This window comes from Carassius gibelio, chromosome B1 (assembly GCF_023724105.1).
Source record: "Carassius gibelio isolate Cgi1373 ecotype wild population from Czech Republic chromosome B1, carGib1.2-hapl.c, whole genome shotgun sequence".
In the NCBI taxonomy this organism is placed as follows: Eukaryota; Metazoa; Chordata; class Actinopteri; order Cypriniformes; family Cyprinidae; genus Carassius; species Carassius gibelio.
In genome coordinates this window covers 19,526,631-19,538,054 of record NC_068396.1, presented here as the reverse complement: position 1 = coordinate 19,538,054, position 11,424 = coordinate 19,526,631, and the positions used below count along the sequence as shown (strand labels likewise).

The window sequence follows — 11,424 nt, the reverse complement described above, 5'->3', positions numbered from 1 at the left end:
CACCAATGCTTCAGGTTTTCCACCTTTCCGTTGGGACCTGTACAGTTTGTACAGTCATGCACAGTTTGTTTAGTTTCTGTTGCAAAATTTAAGCGAAATCTGCTCAAAACACATGCATTCAACTCAAGATGTTAATGATGGAGAATGCAAAATGGTTACCCTGTTATGTAATGTATTTAGAATAATTAGAAAGAAAGAAAGAAAGAAAGAAAGAAAACCACGCTATAAATAGCTTCCATAAATTAGCCCACTCTGAGTGATCAGCAAACTTAAGTGCACACCTCCATTCAATATTTGGAATCACTTAAACATTTAATGTTTGGAACAAAATGCATGCTGTAATTTTACGCTGTATTTTAACCTTAAACAGTCACAAAATGTAATTTATGTAACTAGTTTGTATGCATAAAAAAGGAAGCCATTGTCATTAAGTGCTGATATTATATTTTAAGTTACAGTTGTTTGACAGCAGATAAATAAATATTTTTGTAGTGTCACAAGCTGGCTTTTTCTTAAATACACATACTCTAATAATAATAATAATAATAATAATAATAATAATAATAATAATAATAATAATAATAATAAGAGTTTCATTTAAAAAAGTTTCAATAAAAAACACTTAAGGCTAATTCCATTGCTCTAGCTAAGAGTTTCAGTTTCATCTATAATATCGTAAAATGGGGAGGCGCTGTGAAGTAGAGCACGGTGAAGAAGGACAATAGTTCTGATTGGACAGAGTCCATGTACCATCGGGAACACAGCCACTCCTCTCCTACCGCGAAACGACGCGAAAATCTTATTAACCACGTGAATATATAAGCGAACAAGTTCTTTTCTAGCTTTTCAGTTATCTATATCCACGAGGAATGGGTTTATTTTGATCATACGATGAAGTTTGGCTATTTCCGCCGGGTGGTGCATTTCGCGGATTTCCCGCAGAATTAATTTTCTGTAATATCTTGGTGAATTTATTTGAAAGACTTCACAAGACGAAACGGTATGTTTTTGCATTTACCAAGTTGGTGCAACATCTGAGTATGTTTCTACGAGGTGGATTGTGATTAGGGTCAGTGGGGTTGAAGAAAAGAGATGATAATATAGTTCGGGGTGAGGGGTGTGTGATTGCATGGATCCTTTCAGTTAACGCAGCCTTGATACAAGAATACATTCAATTTAATGTCGCAGATCAACAGGCTGTAAATAGTAAGTCACTTTAATAAGCAACCACGGTTTAAAGTCCACTTTAATGTAAAGAGTAAAGACGTCCAGATGAGTTAGTTTAAGTGGGAGGGAACAGTTTTGTTTAGGCTGGCACCCTTGTTTATTTTGCGCCTGTTTTCCAGAATTATACAATCAAGTAGCCTATTGGAGATGGTGGCTTTTGTAACAATTGTTTTTACATTTTTTGTGAACAGAAAACGTTCATATATTTGTATCATTTGAACTAGACGTGTATGGAATATTGTAAACCACGCTGACATTTCGACGTTGGGAAATAAATATATATTTATATGTATGTTTATGGCCTTTTTTTCACGACTGTTGAGTTTTCTATTCTCCTGATTTCTCAGGGAATTGCACAGGAAGGTGTTCAGGGCTTCCCAGAAACTTAAGGTACATTTTTCTGCTTTCATATTTGACTGGTTAATTTCTTGCTTGTCGGGTCCCACTGTGCTTTTAGAGTTGTTTTGAATGCTCGCGTGGGCCTCGCACTTGTTTAGATCCAAAGTTGTTATTATGTAACGGGAAATGTTGTTTTGCTCAGTCGACCAAACAAGAAATAATTTTTCCCCCCTTTCAATTTAGTTAAAAATAATAATAATCGGCACTAAAGAATTAGCATTACAATACCGCATACATAACATCTACAGGCTAAGCTGTGTGTTCTTTTAATAACACAGGGCTTGAAAAAGGTTGTTAAAATGCCACAGCCAAACTTCCTGTTTAGGTCGAGTGCTTTTGTCCATTGTGTCAGAACACACACACACACACACACACACACACACACACACAAACGCGAATGAATAATAATACCACGTTGTGCGGATTATGTTCCTGTAGCATACAATTAGCATAAAGTCACCACATTTCTGTCAGTGTGTATTTACGTGTTTATGTCTGTAACTTTCTTCTTTTTGGGATTCTTCAGTTTAGTTTAATATCTGCTAAGTTAGCTTTAAACGTTACGTCGCAATAGATTTTTAAAGTTGTTTTAATTGTTATTTTAATCATTCGTATTATGATTTGTAATAGGTGGAGTATTTTTGTTGATTTATGGCTGTCTGCTGTTATTATATGAGAACGAGTTTATGGAAAAATCTGATATAGACTTGAACTTCTTTGTGTAGGCCTCGGAATATAGTAATTTAGGACAATACTCTTTTAAAAAGAGTATCACAGTGAATTAAAAAAATAACTGTTTTTTAGGTTACAGCTAATGTAAATCAGATTATATATATTCAAACACATGCAGAAGTGTTTGAATAACATTTAGAGGTCACTACGTAGTTAACTACATGTGTGCACAACCACGTGATCAGATTTACTTTGCTCTTATGCAGCCATCCTCTAGTTTACAGCACATGTGTTTCTACACAGACATATATAATTCTTATTTTATTTGTTTACAGAAAAGCTTTTTGTCAAGGATATGACTTGCAGTAGTTGTCTTAAAGAGCCACTCCTACCTGCTGATAGAAAATAGAAACCCACAAAAATGAGTTTTGTTGTTATAAATGAATGCATGTGAGTTGGTTCATGGTAAATATTTTTTGACTAAATAAAACATCCGATATAGATGTTTCTATTTGTTTCAGTGTACATATTCATGATTGGTGGGGACAAAATCACAAATTTAACAGTCTTCAAAAAACATGAATGAATATTCACAATTCACAATGAATATTGTGGTAGTTCAGTTTTTAGTGTCAGTCTTAAGTGCAGAACTCAAATAGACAAGCTAATTAAAAAGTTTTTGTAACTAATTGTATTTAAATAAATAAAAAACATTTTGAGAACATTCACATGAAATTGGACAAGTTCTAGATTAAAGCATTCCATCAGTGTGAGAAGGAAATATTAGATTCACATGTTCGTAAGGAGTGAAGAACACATCATGTAAGCATTAGCGTGTATTAATAGAAACCACCATTTGAGGTGGGATGTGGAGCAAATAACCCACTTATCAAAACCCACTAAAGCACACACTGTACACAGTTGAGTTATTTGTATATGCATTGTTGTACATAGTGTGGTCCACTTTTAGTTGCAGTAGCTGTTTTTAAATCATTTTTGAATTAGTTTGTTACTTTTGCTATGTATTAGGCACTTTATAAGCTTATTATACCTATTCACAAACGGTGCATAACATCTACCACTGTGGTTTTTGGCAAATGATTGTGATTTCCTAAAAATGCTTAGTGCTTTGAGAATAAAATCAAACAAATCAAAACTTTAAAAAAGTGGTCAATATTGGTTTATTCACCTAGGAGCCACTCAGCTTTTCAAGTGATAATTATCACATTATTAATAAACTATATAAAAGTTTTGTTTTTATTTCAAACATTATCAGGTTTATGTATTTGATAATTATATGTTCTCAAATATTCAAAAACATTTACTTTGTTTACGACGTGATTACTTAAAGAAGATAACTGCTCAGAAATCATTATTTAAATATTCCAATTGACCTTAAAGGAAAACAGATCAGGTGTCAGATTCAGATAACAAACTAGATCAATACACGGGAAACATGGTAAACCTAAAATTAACCTATTAACTGGTTTTATTCAAGACAAAATCATATTTATCATCACTGAATCAACCTCAATTGGCTACATTAATTTATAGCAACAAAATGAAAAAGTTCAGGTTAAATCAAGTAGAAATAGCTGATAACAATTGCAGGTCATCACTTTTTGTAATGATTGCAATCGTTAATGATTGGGAAACATTTATACAACAACTGAGCTCAGCATTACAAAGAAATTTACAAAACAGGTCCTTTAGTCTGATGTTATATCAGCTGTTGATTCAGAAGTAATTTATTCGTTGTTCATACTGTTATCTGTCTGAATGTTCACATCTAACACAAATACTAAAAAGGGTGTTTGTGTTTCTTAGTGGAGTTGTGTTGAAACTTTAAGATTGAAATATAGAGAAAAGATTTTTGTTTGTAAGTTTATGATATGTTTACAAATATTGTTAATTTAAATTTAGGGGAACAGATAAGGGAACAGAAGGATATAAGGGAAGAGAGAATTAAAATGCAATTTAAATGATAATTTACAGCTTCACAAAGATATAGTGGCCTGCAAAGAATTTGATAAAGAAATGTGTATCTTAAGGTAGTATTCTAATTATTATTGTGAAGCTGTTTATGATTGTTTAAAAAGTTTTATTATAGGTCTCAAAATTCTTGGAGGTTCTAGTTCTTTAATTCTTTAAAAATACGATTTGAATAATGTAATTAAACGGATGTGTTTATTTGTGCATCAAATTCTTTTGCATTTTGATTGTTGTTTGGACCAAGTTAAAATATAACTGTGGCCAGTTCTTTCTACACTTCTTTCTTAAACTTTTTGAAAGCTGAAATGTAAAATGAAAATGGTATCATTCATTTCATAAAGAATAACTGCTTTTCAAAGTGGCAGAAAAAAAATAGGTGTTTCTGAGGAGGGTCATTGATTTCTATATGTGTTTGTGCTCAAGTGCTTTTTTTTTACATTTCTTTTGATTGAAACTGCATAGAGAGATACGGTAGTACAAAGACAGTGCTACTGCAGTCAGTGGAAGTGGGCCAAGTAACCCGGCTTGTGTGTGTGTGTGTGTGTGTGTGTGTGTAACCAGAGCCGAGCAGATCAGATGCCACACTATGAACAGGACTTCGGTTCTGTCATCCTGTGTCATCTGATGCACAGGAATCCTGTCACAGAACACATGTTGAATGTACTGTAGGTATCATGATTAGAACCGAAATAGGCCTACAGAGTAAGAAAATGTATTTTTTTTAATAGCATGTTAAAATATAAAATGTAAAACTGTAATATATTATTGTATTACTGTATCATCATGGCAGAAGTGTTTATACTTTTTTTGCAACCAACACATGTGTGGATTTAATTGTTAAACTGATTAACTGATTCATGAACATTAACATGTTGCATGTCTTATTGCGACAGATTTATGGATTTTTTTTCATATTCATTTTTTTTTACTTGCATGTAATAACTTGTAATAATAATTGTTTCTTTTTTCTCTTAATTAGGGCTGGGTAAAAATATCAATTTTCAGAGTATCTGTGATATTCATGTGAGCACTCCTCAGGATTCTCTGAATCCCAAGATTGATATTTTATTCTTGACGGCTTTCTGTTGCCGTGTGAAAAGTGTGCGTGCAGCACTTCCCGTCCTGCAGATTTCACTGCGTTCTGTTAAACTGACTCACTCTGCTGCTTAGTTTGAAACTTGCTTTTACATTTTCAAATTATTTTTTGTAATGTACAAACTAGAACAAAGATTCCCTGTTTTGCACTTGGTTCATTGTGGTGATGCTGAATCTGTATGCTTTTCTAGAATCGTTTTCTTTTTTGTGAATCGAAAATGTGATGAAAGCCTGACGTGAGACTCTTGAGATGATTTACCAGTTTGTACTAGTTTGAAACGCTTCACTGTTTAATTTTCAGCATTAGTAGAAAAGGGAATTTCCTTTATATTATGTAGGCAAAATGGTCATTACTACAGAAATATAACCACGCCCACACTCCAAAAAAGAACAAAAGCTCATCGAGTTCTTGTGAATTCCATTCAAATCTGTATTTAGCCCTGCTGCTGATGTCAACTAATAGCAGTTTAGCTCCATTCTGGTACAGTATGTAAAACCCAATTGTCACAATCCTGTTAATTAAAATATATATATATATATATATATATATATATATATATATATATATATATATATATATATATATATATATATATGTATATATATATAAAAAGTCCCTTTGAGCATCATATTTGATACATAAGGCATTTATTGCTCATATAGTATGATATTATAAAAACGAAGCAAAAAATATGTTTTGTGCGGATGCTATTCATATTGGCAAAAGTAAAATGAAACTGTGATGGCATGTAATGCAAATCTATCTATCTCCCAAAATTGTCTTAGTAAGATGATTTTAAATTTCTAGTTTTATGATCACAACGGTAGTTTTAAAATCATATAATGCAGTGCAATACATTGATATTTGATACTCACATTTGAACATGGAATATGAAAAAATAAAAAAAAAATCTCTCTCTCGCTGTATATATATCAGATTACAGAAGATATGCAATATACTGTGTACTAAAGGTTTTTCAGGAAAGTTATTTTATGAAATTGATTTTTTCTATCCTGTGTAATTAGAAAATTTCAGAATCTGAAAGTCAAATGGCAATTGAAGGTAACTTGTGTTTCCGCATTGACTGATACGCTATGCCTGAGTACAGTATCTGATCTGAACTCAGTACACCAGTAGAGGGAGTACAGACAGTATTAAGAGATTACGCGGATAAAAACCCATCTCCATTCATCCTTTCTCTGACTCTTTTCTTCTCATTGCCCACATCCATTAACACCTCTCATGGCTGTTTCTGGATATTTTGCATGGCAGTTATAGTCCATTGTTTCTGTATCCATCTGTCTTTCTCTTTAAACACGCACACACTCACATGCAGTGACTTGATCACATTCAATGCTTTTGCCCCATACTTTTCCAAGGCTGAGTCGATGCTGATGACTTGGGAATGGTGCAGGAGTTGCCATGGTAACCCCATAGCTGGAGAGTGTGGAGGTATAGGCAGGTCGGCTGGGCTTTTGTTATGGATGGAGTGTGTGAGTCTAGAGCAACACAATAGCCCACTGAGACCAGCGCACAAAAGAGGGAATTTACTGGGAAAATTGTGATCTATAAGTACTGTGAGAAAGGTTGGGAAGCAGAAATAATAACGTGCTGTGAAAGCAGAGCGAGAGGAACACTCCCTGTTTGCTGATGGGTGTCGACTGTTCAACAGGTTAGGTAGCATGTTTAAGACACGCAAAGATGAGTTCAGTGTGAATTTAAACCTATATCCAAAAGAACTACTAAAACTAATAATGTAAAATAAATAAAAAATACACATCATCCTGTTCAGAATGTTTACTCTAATGAATTGTGTTCTTCCTGTGCGTGCGTGTGTGTGTGTATGTGCGTGTGTGTGTGTGAATGTTTGTAGCCTCAGTGTGAAAAGATAGATGTCAAAATAATACAGTCACTCTTCAAAAACGGCTCAGATATGCAGAAGATGCTGGAAAACCAAAAAATGTGCAGGACCTGGAGGGCTTTTCTGAATAACAGTTAGCAGTTTAACCTTTTATTTAACAAATTCAACCGTATTGTGGCTCAATATTAAACTGTATCACTGTAGTGTCTCTTAAAGCAGCACGTGTACTGATCATCTTTTCCACTTTAGTAGTTCAAGCGTGAATTAAACATGAATGAACAGCAGAAGGTATCCTGTTTTAACCTTGGAACGATGTTAATACACAATATTTTGAGGTTCAAGTTCAACAATGTTAATCTACCCTTCGGGTTGGTTTGTTTGTCAGACGAAAAATGGCAGATTCAGCACTGATTAATCAGATTGGCTGTCAGCCAGTTAAAAAAAGAACAAACAAACATGTTTGATCACTGTGAATGGGTGAACGTTTAATAGGATGTGTTCAATAAAATCTGAGTGAGTGTGAGAGACAGAAGTTTTTTTTTAATTCAAACCAAAAACTCACACATACATATTGCATATCGTGTATATTACCTGCACTTGTCATACGAACAACAAGCAGTCATTATTTACACTGACTGACAAGCCTTGAGTATACATTACACAGTTACCGTTGAGTGACAAATGATGACTTGCACGTCATAAAGTAGTCAAGAGCAGCCATTAACATTAAATCTTAGCTCTTCAAGGCATTCATCTAATTGCAATTTGCAGTGTTTTATTTTCTCAAATCCACCTGTGAATGGAGGTGTGAACTTGCAGGTCAGTCACCCACTGATCAGTTGCCCTGTGACAAGGATACTGAGTAACACGGTTCACTGCTTGCCAGTATTTCAGAGTTGACATTAGAAAGGTGGAAGCTATGCTTTAGTTATATTTACCACTCCCAGAAGTGAGAACAGTGATGTCAGTGCTGGATAACTTTGCTTCACTGCGTGGGAGAGTATTTATTTATTGATCTATTTTTTTTTAAATAGTGGAAGTTTCCTGGTATATAGTTCACCTCATTCCAAACCTGGTGTACGTTTTTTTCGTTGAACACAAAAGAAGATATTTTGAAGAATACTGGTAATACAGGTTTGGCACAACACAAAGGTGAGTAAATGATGACAGAATTTGTCTGAGGTAAACTGTTCCTTTATTATCAATCATAATACAGCTACTGTGCATAAAGTGTAAGCATCATTGCTGTATTACGTTTTGTGGTTGTCCTGCAGTTACTGTTCAGAAATCAGGCTGCACAGATTGTAGTTTTTTTATTTTTTTTTATTGTATGCAGGACATTATTCTTTCTTCTATCCTGAACTGAAGGTGCAGTATAGTGGCACTGCAATACTGCTGAAGAACTATTACAGTATACAAGTATTTTAGCCTTCTGTTTGCATTGACTGAAGAATTCCAGCATTAATTCTAGTATTTCTAACAATTTTCGGTATTTTCTTAACAAGAACCAGTTCACCATTCCCAGCTACCTCATCTCTGAATTGTGGTTTTGTAAATTGAGCCAGTCTAACCAAATGTATTTGTGTGCATGTGCATTTGTATGATATTCTGGAAGTGTCTGCTTGTAGCCTGTTCTGTTGCAGTATGAGACTGTGACGCAATCATATTAGAAGAGTCACTCATTTTACTCTGGCACTCTGAATCTACAATGGCATGAGAAAAGAAATTGTATCAGAATTTTTTTTTTTTTTTTATGTGATAAAAATACAGTGTACCATGGAAAAACGCATATTTCTATTGTATTGTATTTTTGTATTTTGAAACAAAAGCTTATGACTTATAATTTGCAAAAAAAAAAAAAAAATCAGGAATCATTCACTAACCTAACTCATTAAAACAGATAAATACTGAAAATGAATAAATGTCTGAATCTCTTACTATTTACGTAAGTCTTGCTTCAAGTCACTCTTTCCAATTTAGCAAAATGTTTCATAAATCTTCCTCCAATCAATCTTTCTTCAAAAAAACAAACAAACAAACAAACAAACAAACAAAAAAAACACCCACATACCATCACTGATTAGTTGTTGTTCATCTGACCTCAAAACGAAACTTAAATAAAACATCAAATATATTACCATAGTAATGTTTGCAGAAACAAGTCTCTTTAAGAAATATAGTAACATGTTTCTAAACACACTAGGTCAGCTCTTTAGATGCTGAGCTACAGGATATGGATACACACACACACACACTGGGTCAGAGGATGAGGATCAGGTTGTGATGAAGATAATGCTTCTTCAGCTTCTTGTGAATCACGTGATAGTCAGTGATCTGATGGCCAGGTTAGATCTGTTTGACATATATTATTAAAGCACACGGCAGTGGATTGGTAATTAGTCTGTAACTGCTTCCATTACGGTCAACTCTGACACACATACACATCATAGAATTTTTTGCTGCATAAAACATGAACAAGTATTATAAATTTGACCATGTCTATGGATAGTGTACATGCTGGATTGTCTCTTTTAACCCCTTCAGGAGGATTGGAGTGAGCAGAGTATGTGTATGTGTGCATGTTTGGGGGCAGGGGGTGTAACCACACTTAATAAAGGCCTCGCCTGTGTCTAATAATCCCAATCCCCTCAGATTAAAGGATGACGTGTCTGGTAGAGCGCTGCTTGGCTCAGACTCCAGTTGTGTCCTGGTGAGGGAATACACCATGCATGAATTACTTCTATACGTGGGGTTTGACAAAGCAAGTGTCTGGAACGCAGAGCGTTGATGGCACAATTTTTGCATTTTTTTTTTTTTCATATCTAAGGAGGAATCTTGGTATAGACTTGTAATGAATGAGTAGCTGTTTGGAGCAAATCTGTGATGCCTGTAACAATGACGATCTAGAACTCTCACACTTTCTAAAACTGTTTTGTCCCGTCAGTCTTCATGATCACTGGAACATCCGCGCCAAGTTGGGCAAAGGTATCATTCAATACAAATCAAAACTTTTTTTTATTTATTTTTTATGTTTTAAAATGTAATTTAATGCTGGGATGCAAAGCTGAATTTCCGCATCATTACTTCAGTCTTCAGTGTCACATTTTTCTTCAGAAATCATTCTAATATGCTGATTTGCTGCTTTGCTGCTCAAGAAACATTGCAGTATACCATTTAAATGTTTTGGGTAAGTAAGAAAAAATAAACTTCCTTTTAATAACGCATGGATAAATGCTGTTCTTCTGAACTTTCTATTCATGAAAGAATCCTGAAAAAAAATATTTTGCAGTTTTTCACAAAATTATGAAGTAGCACAACTGTTTTCAGCATTGTTAATAATGAGAAGTTTTTCTTGTGCAGCAAATCAGCATAATAGAGTGATTTTTGAAGGATCATGTGACACTGAAAAGACTGGAGTAATGGTGCTGAAAATTCAGCTTTGCATTGTGGGAATTTATTATAAAACAGATCTTTCTAATGGAGATATTCTAAGACAATATTACCATTTTTTGCTGCGGTTTTGATCAGATAAATACAGCCTTGGTGAAAATAAGAGACTTTTAGAAACATTTTAAAAATGGGAATGATTTCAAACTTTTGACCGGTAGTTCAGGTATCAGTAGTTCTCCTCCTTTGTCCTACTGAGAGTCGTGTGTGTTTTTCGAGTTTCTCTCTCTTCTTGTTATGAGACAGTGAGGGTGGGGAAACTCATACATATGCAAATCAGCCTTGTCTAGTATATTTATGCAGCAAGTATGCCTCTCACACATTGAAATATGGATGTGAGTCCTTAAATCTCATTTGCATCACATACATCTTCAGTGCATTCCAAGCGAGATATAATTGGCAGGGCATCCGTGGGGGGAGGCACATATGACATTTAAAGTGCCTGCAAGGAGGTCTCTGCCCCGTAGGAAATGCCGTAGAAGGATTTGTGTTATCTTTAATTTAGTTTTTTGTCTTTATCTACGGTATGATACATATATTAGTCCTGACACTTTTATTGGTCGAGTACTGATTTAAAGGTCTTATTTTTCCAGCAGCGGGCAGTGATTAGAGCCTTTTTTTTTTACTCCTTTCTCTCACAGTTGGTTCCTGTGTATCTCTATTCAAGCCTCACAGGGTTTGCTGATTCATTAATGTTTAAATATTCTTCTCTGTTACATGCCCTTATTGA

At 34.4% G+C, this 11,424-nt stretch overlaps 1 protein-coding gene across 4 annotated transcripts in view; it reads left to right on the top strand.

Annotated features, from left to right (window-relative positions):
* Positions 1-727: 727 nt before the first annotated feature.
* The window catches only part of LOC127948806 (insulin-like growth factor 2 mRNA-binding protein 2), a 35,758-nt gene continuing 25,061 nt past the window's right edge, over positions 728-11,424 (top strand). For 2 of the 4 annotated variants that reach the window (XM_052545546.1, XM_052545542.1), the window contains exons 1-2: positions 729-1,000; positions 1,575-1,617. The gene's annotated coding sequence lies outside the window, so the exon portion shown is untranslated. Of the gene's footprint in view, positions 1,001-1,574; positions 1,618-11,424 lie in introns of all 4 variants that reach the window. The other 2 variants (XR_008152194.1, XM_052545544.1) reach the window with 2 other exon arrangements.